We start from the raw sequence: 10,000 nt of genomic DNA, 5'->3' as shown, positions 1-10,000 counted from the left end.
TTTTTGGTCAGCCTAGATACAAACTTTAGAAATTAGGACACTGATGCCTCACAATTTATATCTCAGCGTAACTCTCAACTAAACAAGACCATTCATTCAGAGTAATTCCTCATCAGTTACTCTATTGAAATAATAATATTATCAATTCTATTACTTACTTACTGATCCCTCCTACTAGTATTGCATATGTCCATCATTTATATTCATGCCACTTGAACTGTTATCCATCAGATCCTTTATGACTCTCCGAGTTTGAAAATCTAAAAAATGAACATCTGAATAAATATGTATTCATCTCCTTTATCATTTTTCTGAATCCCTGATGCAAAACCTTTTCCTTTTATCTTTTCTTCCATCATATTTGTGTGGTTATCCATGGTCACTAAAATCTTATCAATACATTCTATATGATATTTCATCAATGATACATACAATGCCCTTCAGCAGAATATGCATAAACCCTCAGAGGACGCAGGAATACCGCATCAGCCAGGGCGAACAATACAGCAAAAAGAAAAAAACTATCATTATTCCTGGTGCAAGTTTATTCTGATGGCAAAAAGAGTATTATATACCAGTTCAGAGAAATGCATCCCCCCACTACTGACTTCCTTCAAAGAATTTAATCCATTCAATTTCCTGTTAGCTTCGCTCGTATTTCCTCTGCTCTGAAGGTTGCAACACCCGTCACTGTAGAATTATTTTCTCTGAGCGAATAAACTACAAACTCTATATATTTCTACATATGCTTGCAACATCATTTCGAGATTACAGAATTTGCAACCTCATTACATACACTGCAACAGAGAAAAGTGTAGCCTCCATTATATAATCTACAAAATAAAAAACGACCACGTAAAAAAGCCCTTGATAGCGCTCTGAATTGCAGTCAACTATACCCTTTGATATTTAATTTTTCTGCAGTCAACATGTCATTAATCTCCTTACTCTGAGGCCAGTGAGAGTGCTTTCATATGTGCATATCTATAAGAGGGTTAGCACATAATTCCTGGTAAGTTGGTCTGGTCTATAAATTCCAAAAGTTCCTGGGAATTCATTTCATTTCTGTTAGCTACATAAATAAGTCTATTGAAATTCTGATCAGGGACCAGTGGAAATACATCTGTTTACTCAAATACGTGAAATGGTTTATTAGGTAAGGATTAATTTGAATAAAGAGAAATAAAAATATGCATATATTTAGCTTAAAGCAGCAGTACTCTATCTTTAAAAAATTTACCTTTCTATAGAGCTCTATCAGTACCTATCTATAATTTCAACAATCAATGAAGCTAAAAAGCTCTATTTCTGAAAGGAAGCAAGATAAAGGAAGGTACAAGGAAATAAACTTCTGGAAAAGGCTCACATTGACATTTTCTTTATCTGCTAGAGAAAAATGCATAAACACTCATATGACTTACAGAAAAAAAAAACTAAAAATAAGACATAGTGAAAGAAAGGAAAAAAAAAAAAAAACTCAACTACTATTTTTTGCCTGTATAATATAACTCTATCCAGCTGGATGTGGTTATATCACAAGCAAGAGCCATTTAAATACACTTAATCTCAGCTCCTTCCTGTAGAGACAAGAGCATGCTTATCGTTACATGTCATGCCACTCAAAACTTTCCCCACAATTCACATACGACAAACCTTTGCAAAATTTATGCTAATTGCCTAAAGTTTAAAAACACATTCAATCTATCAACTGTAGGACCTTGAATGTTCACTTCCCCTTTAAATGAAATAGTAATCAAAAGCATTATCATACATCGTTAATCATTTGTCACAGCACTAATTCAGAACAATAAAAAGTACATATATTACAAGCTACATTATGCATACATACAACCTGATAAACCTCATTCACTTTCCCTTCCATTTTATTCAATGCAACTTATCATAATCAACAGAAACGTAATAAAACTTTAAGTTCCTTCATATTTTAGTGGAATGTTTCATTAACTTGATATATAGTGACATCGAAAAAGAGAAAAAATAAGGTTCTCAAACAAATATAAATATAGCTAAATATAAAGATATTCACAGTAACAGAAGTTTGAAAAATAACAAATTATTAATAATTTGGTATTTGAATAACATAAAATAATAATACCAAATATGTAGTAGCAATAATGATAATGATGACTGTAATGATCATTATCATAATCATAATAATAACATTACAAACATCTCTGATAAAAGCCCTCATTAAGCCCTGTTCACCCCAATATGCATAATCACACAACCATCTACAAACAGTTATGTGAGAATCCAGTGGCTAAGTCCCAGAAATGTGACACTCCAGAGGCAATGCCACTGTGCCTCTAGACACTCCCTGCGGCTATTGCAAGGCAAGGCAGTCAAGCGACAGTGGTGCCAAACCCTGTATCATGGTGCCAATGAGGCTAAATAACAAAAAAAATATCTTAAAAAATGATATTAATAACAATGATCAAAAAAATAAAAAATAAATTAAAAAATTAAACTATTACTCCCAATGACAATACCAAGAAATGCACACAAAAAAAATAAAAATAAACAAAAAAAATAAAAAATAAAAGAATCAATAACAACGCGATTGCCTCCGCCCTCATTTCCACCTGGGGGATGTTGACAAACACTGTTGATTAATAACTGGAATCCTCTTAGTACAAAAGCTCATCACTTAGGGAATGATAAACCAATTAAGCATTATACCAGATGGGATGGTCATAATGGTAATGATAATAGTAGCACTAATATTGCTGCAAGTAATGAATATTATAATAATATTAACAATAATAATAATGATAATATCATTAATAATAATAATAATAATAATAATGATCATGATAATAATAATAATAATAATAGTAACAGTAATAACAACAATGAAAATAACAATAATAGTAACAATAATAATATATGGTGATATTAGCGATACTAATGATAATAATAATAATAATATTAATAATAATAATAATAATATTAATAATAATAACAATAACAATAATAATAATAATAATAATGATAACAATGATAATGATAATAATGACAATAACTACAACAAAAAAACAAAAAACAGTATAACAATTTTAGTAATAAATAAACAATAATAGTAAAGAATTAAGCAATATTAGCCATAAAGATTATAATTATGATCGAAATAATCATAATGATGATATTGTTGATACTAATATTACTTATGTTAATAATAATAATAATAATAACTATTATAATAATAGTAATAATAATAATAACAATAATAATAATAATAATAACAATAATAATAATGATAATAATAATAATTATTAAATGACAATAACAACAATAATGATGATAATAAAATTAATAACAACAATAATAAAAGCAATAATAATAGTAATAGTTATGATCATGACAATAACAATAAAAATATTAATAATAATAATGATAATAATAATAATAATAATAATAATAACAATAATAATAATAATAACAATAATAATAATAATAACAATAACAATAATAATAACAACAATAATCATGATAATAATAATGATAATGATGATGATAATAATAATAATAATAATAATAATGATAACAGTAATAATAATAATAGTAACAATAATGATATGATCATAATAATAATCATTATAATCATAATAACAATGGCAACACAAAAAATTATAAAACAACAGTAATAATAAAAATGATAATATCAATGACTGTAATAATGATCATAATAATATCAATAACATTAATAATACCAATAATAATGGGGTTAGCAATGGTGATGATAATATTACTACTACTATTAATTACAATAATATTTGCAATATGATTAGTAACTGTAATAATAAACTATTGTTACTTCTAAATATAGCCTAAGGTACCAATACAAAATATATCAACAAAAATATAAGACTGTAAAAACACCAACATGAATGACATACAAACAAGAAAAAAAACAGATGTAAATAAAACCAGCAGAAAAAAAATAAATCCATATTTCATCACAAATACAATGGTATATGTCTGTGAAAACAACACCAAGAGTTATTCCATGTTCAGTAAGTGATTATTCAAAATAAACTTTTAATCCCACATGAATAAGCAATGGAGTATTTATCATCAATTTATCAATTCTACCTGGACTTCTATTTGTGTACTCTCCCTTGAATTCACTTATGGAGAGCTGTTTTCCAGCATATGTATAAGTAAACAAGTTGCAAATGCATATTTAAAAACCTTCATTAATCAAGGGACAATTTGCATGCATTTGCAACATGTGGCAGCCATGCCAAGTTGACTCACGACGGTAAGTTTTACCTTATTCTTCAATGACAGCGAAGGGAATAGTCATAGATCAGCTGAGCAAAGTTCAAATCACCAAATTCCGGTAAATATGCACAAAACATGACCTGCCACCCCACCTGTCCAGGTCATCCGTGACCTCTGACCTGCATGACCTTATGCGAGATGACTCTAAGTGAGCTTTCGCGGGTTTAAAATTAATGGAGAGACACTGTGTCCCTCACGTGTGCAACATGAAGCCAGTTTGCGAGTGCATGGATGTATGGGAGACGAGTGACAACCCTTTCCTCACCTGTGCTCCTCAGCTGGTTTCTTGCATGTCTTGGCCTGGCCCGGAGCCGCCTTTCCTCGGGGGAGTCTGACAGCTCTTCAGACTCGTAGCACAGCTGTTGGCGACGACAGTGACAGCTGGAGATAACACCACAGTCACCACAGCAGCAGCCACAGAAGGGAAAACTTGCGACTCAACATAACACATCACAGTGATTATCCTCAACACTCATAATCGCCCTCAGGTAACCACATAATTAACATTTGCATACTTAACACCTATGCACACCTATACGACACTGGTATCACTTGTTATTTCTCCGAATCGCCTTTCAACACGTAAGAACGGGTGTCGGCGTGATCATCATGCCACGAGTAGCGCGCATCTTAACAGTAATAAAGCAAGTCCACAACTGTGCTGGAGAAGATGGCAGCTGATTACCCATAATGCCATCTGCGCAGTACACGCCACAACTCACACCCTCGCGCGCAACACTCACAAACACACGCACACACACACACACGTACACGCACACACACACACTCGCGCGCGCACACATATACACGCTCGCTCTCTCGCTCTCGCTCTCTCTCACTCTCTCTCTGTCCTAACGCACACTATCCTTTATTTTTACTACCCTTCTCCCCCATCCTTCTCTCTACCTCTCTCTTGTTCGAGCCTCCAGCAGGACGTTTGAGTGGGATTCCGTTGCAACGCGGTTCGTTCAAAATCCATGTGGGATATGAGGTGTGCTCAGGTCACGGGAAGTTTCATGCAACCAGTGTTGCTTGCCTATCGATTTTAACGGTAAAGTGTGGTGTTGCTCTTGCGATTTGAAGGCATAGAGCCGTGCCGGATGTGCACTAAAGACGTGACGAAATGTGCGGTTTATTCACTCGTTATTTGCTGGAAGTTGTTTGTCTGTAGTCGGGGAAAGCGCCGTCATATTGCTTTGAGGTTGCTGGTAAGCAATAAGGATCAGGAATCGCTTTATGTAACGGCCATGCCTCAGGTGATAAGCATACGCTTATTAGAAATGATTCGAATGAACCATGATTTAGTTGGTTATTGAAATTGCATGAATATATTATGATAATCAGCAAGCAGCAGATTCTAACGACCTGTTCAAATTATGAATTAAATGAAAGATACATTACACAAGGACCCTTCATTTAGACATTCTTAAACAACTAAACTTTGGATAGTCTTGTATCTTTAATGTTTAATACACGAGCATGCAAAGTCACCCTAGTAAATGATGGTCACTGACAACATGGATCGAGTCATGAAAGTTTAATGTGTGACGCACTTGCTGTATCATTCATCAGTAGACATTCAATAAATCAAGGATACTGGCACATAAAAGATTATTATGGTGTATATATATCTGGTGGATCGCAACTTCAGACGAGAAATAGTGAAGTATTTTTTCTCAACGTTAATAATGTCAAATAAAAACATTGACCGAATCAGTTCACGCGAAAGTTTACATCTACACCGTTCTGACGCAGTTACTAATTATAACGAGTTTTTATAAGAGATTTTGTCAAGTAGAAAGGGCGTTCATTCTGAAGCATACACAAGGAATACGTCAAGTGCATTAATGCCCCAAAGCGCAGAATAGTCTTGGGCCCAGATGGTTGATAGGCAAGCTTGCCTACTTTAGCATTCATTAAAGAAGTCCTTCGTACAAGTGTACCGAAGTCGATAGAGCTTAATACTGTATGCGACTACTAATTACAATTTTAAATTGACCTTCTTTTCTGTGACTTTACAACGCGGGTCATGTTGACTTACGGCAGGCTTACGAGCGTATAAACTCGATGAAACACTGGTATCATGCACTTTGCACGTTCGGCATCACGCAATACGACTTTGTTATGCAAGTTCTTAATCGATTTCTTGACCAAAGGCTTCTTGTCGTTATCAGAGCATGTTGCTATTATGAATGTATACCCTACATGCATGTTTATAATTATCATATAATTTTAGAAGGGCGACGCGTTTATCCAATATAGATGAACTTGACTGTACAATGTCAGTACCATTAAACTGTAATAAAACCATGTTCTATCAAGTAGTATATTCTCAAGCAGTGATAGTAAATACAACAATTCACTCTGAGGTGATCGATGGAAATGTGACACGACTAACCGCGTCCGTTGATGACAAAACTTTTGCAAAGAACTCCCGAGTATCTGGTAAAGGTGCATAATTAATCATTTCTACTTTGCTACCGTGAATGTAGTATTTGCCGTGCAGCTTAGTCCTTCTTTGGCATTTGAGGGTGGTTAATTAAAAGGAGTCAGCTGGCCCAATGAACGCGAGTGCGACTGTACATCACGTTTAGTCACATAATCTGTGGTTTACAATGGCAGACCGGTCTCACGTGGATTTCAGAATACCGAACTTAAGCCAACTCATACCTACTGCCGTATACGCCGTAATTTCATAAGTTGAGGCCACGGGGATAATTCCGATGACACAAAATAGGCAGACTGGCTGTGGGTTCATTAATGTATGCCAACATCTCATCAAGACATTTTAGGGTCGAGCTTCGTAATAGATTTGGATTCATATTAATTAAATTAATTTCACTGTAATAAGCCTATTTCTTTCTCGCTATCAACCTCAACACCAAACTCTTTTATTTCCATAAATACATACATAAGACTCGCTCACAAATACGATGAACCTGGAAACACTTGTCAAATTTCCCACCCTACAAGAAAAGAGCTGCCTTCCTTCACGCGGTCTAGACATATGGACCGGAAACTGGTAAAAGGACAAATAATTGGCCAAAACTCGACATGAGCGATACTTAAGTTTTCCCGTTAGAGCGCCCATGTCATGTGCCATTACAGGAAGGACAGGACGTCGTCTAATGATTATTGTGGAGACATAAGCGCCATGATGTTAGGACTGGTTTTCTACCAACGACCTAAGCGTGAATTAGAATTGGACTCGAATCGTATGGACGAAGCTTATGATGCGGGGATATGAGGCTATATATGATAGGTCTTTTTTCACCATCACTCTCTAGTACTTAATATTCCTCCGTATATAACTCTGTCCCATTAAGATGGGTACAAACACAGGTATAAAACTCGGATACGTAATACAACAGTCAAAACCCACTCATTCAAATCTTTTCTACCAGAACAAACTCCTATGAGGAATATTTATACATTGACATGATGTAGCGTCCATCTTACAAATTTGTTCCTCTTTGATAACGTGTCATCAATCACCTGAATACTTTTTAACACCTGTTGTGCACCACTTCACAATTTTATGATAAAACAGAGCCCATGAATTTACTTGACTATCAAGATTTGAGCGATGACACCAACACCAATTCTGCAGACTAGGATCCGAATAAACAAATTCCGAAAATGACACGAAATTTACAATCCTGTTTGTTTAGAAATCAAACATAGATTTCTTAAAAGCTCTTAGAAAGAACATAGTAACAAACAGTTCTAAACTTAAGAGACTGCAAAAATCGTTCAAAAATAATCTAGACCAACTAATAATATTGGCTTAATCTTAGGCCAGTCCGTGTCTTTTCTACACGCTCAAATGACAGATCACTAAAGCAGACATTTTCAAAGTACATATAAAGCTACTCTGGTAAGTTCTTTCGTCTCTTATTTCATTTGGTTTATTTCTCACACGAATCAGATTTCTAGACACGTACCCGACGATTACTTTACGACAAAATGACACCCTTTTCAGAGCTAAAGAATGCATCTTCCTAAGCCCATAATATAGGCCTAGATCTTTTACCCTACATTTATCGATGGTATTTTAAATGCATCTATCATAAGAAATCATCGATATCCTTGATGGGTATATATTTATTATCCAATACATATGATAATATGAGCAGTCTTGTAAGCAGTTAGTTTAAACAGCTCACGGCATTCCTCGTACCTCTACAGACTCAGGATGATAAAAGCTGACAATATGATTACATATTTTGTCAAAGGCCTCGACAAAGTCACAAAACAAATACCTTTCACAAAGACGGCCTTCAAGACCATTTCTTTGGATCGACTATGCTTGTTAATTGAGATCACTTATTGTTCTCGATAAGGCTCTTTTCAGTCTTCCGGGTATCATAGGAACACTTCTTGGAGATCTTAGCTTCCTTTTACGTCTATCACTAACCAACTATTTTTCCTTTTGCGGGAGAGAGAGAGAGGGAGGGAGGGAGGTAGGGAGGGAGAGAGAGAGAGAGAGAGAGGGAGAGAGGGAGAGAGGGAGAGAGGGAGAGAGAGAGAGAGAGAGAGAGGAGAGAGAGAGAGAGAGGAGAGAGAGGAGAGAGAGGGAGAGGAGAGAGAGGGAGAGAGAGGGAGAGAGAGAGAGGAGAGAGAGAGAGAGAGAGAGAGGGAGGAGAGAGGAGAGAGGAGAGAGGAGAGAGAGAGAGAGAGAGAGAGAGAGAGAGAGAGAGAGAGAGAGAGAGAGAGAGAGAGAGAGAGAGAGAGAGAGAGAGAGAGAGAATGAAAGAGAATTAGAGTGAAAGGAGAGAGACTGTGAGAGATATGTGTGTGTGTGTGTGTGTGTGTGTGTGTGTTTATTTGTCGGGTGTACCCATGTCTCCTGACAATAGATATATAAACCATCCAAGAGTTTGAAAAAAATGCCTTCCTTCGCCTACATGACGATCTCCAAACGACCATGAACGATCGGAAGCGGGGTGGTAGATGACTTTCAGACTGGACGAAATGTCATCACACGGTCAAACACACCCATAAATCATGTGTACACACCCCATGGCAAAACTCTCACAATCACCCTCGGTCCAACAATAAGACTGACATTTTCTGTGTGAAAAAAGATCATCCAGTGCCATTTTATAGGACCCCATTTAGTGTATTCATATCTAGAAATGCAACACATACTTGCGTACATTCATACAGTCCATGTCTAATCTAGATCCTAACCTTTTATAGACCTAAACTCCCGCGCAAACATCGCAGTTGTGCTGCCTGAGAGCGACAGGTGTTCAGTCCTCAAAACTAGAACATATTTTGTTATTCAAAAATCGCACAGAAAAAAAAAACACAATTAAACTCAAGCTTCTTTTTACCATTAACTGAATGTAGTATTTAAATAATATGACATCAATTTTCGGTCCATGAACTGACTTAGTATTAACAAGGGACTACATTGTTGTAAAGTAATAATAAACTCTCTATATTCCTGATTGATGAATCGCATTTTTGCAAATGAATGATAAAAGAAAAAAAGTTTGGCAATATATATTTAGTGACCCTTTTACATATAGTTTAGTTTACTAAAAACATGCTATGGAAAACCCATACATAAGCTGCTCGAAACAAGAAAAATGCCAGGGTTATCATTTATTTTCCTTAAATATACGTACAGGAGTGTCAGTGGCATTCTTTAACATACAAAGTTTAAAGTCACCATAACATTTATTTT

The 10,000-nt window shown here is 35.2% G+C and overlaps 1 protein-coding gene across 1 annotated transcript in view; it reads right to left on the bottom strand.

Annotated features, from left to right (window-relative positions):
* Positions 1-4,711, bottom strand: part of LOC122247832 (uncharacterized) — a 178,619-nt gene extending 173,908 nt beyond the window's left edge. The window contains exon 1 of the mRNA XM_086551774.1: positions 4,571-4,711. The gene's annotated coding sequence lies outside the window, so the exon portion shown is untranslated. The remainder of the gene's footprint in view (positions 1-4,570) is intronic.
* Positions 4,712-10,000: the final 5,289 nt, after the last annotated feature.

The sequence above is a fragment of the Penaeus japonicus genome, unplaced genomic scaffold (genome assembly GCF_977035675.1).
Source record: "Penaeus japonicus unplaced genomic scaffold, GWHDUDI00000001_assembly GWHDUDI00000025, whole genome shotgun sequence".
NCBI classification, from domain to species: domain Eukaryota; kingdom Metazoa; phylum Arthropoda; class Malacostraca; order Decapoda; family Penaeidae; genus Penaeus; species Penaeus japonicus.
This window is presented reverse-complemented; position numbering and strand designations above follow the sequence as displayed.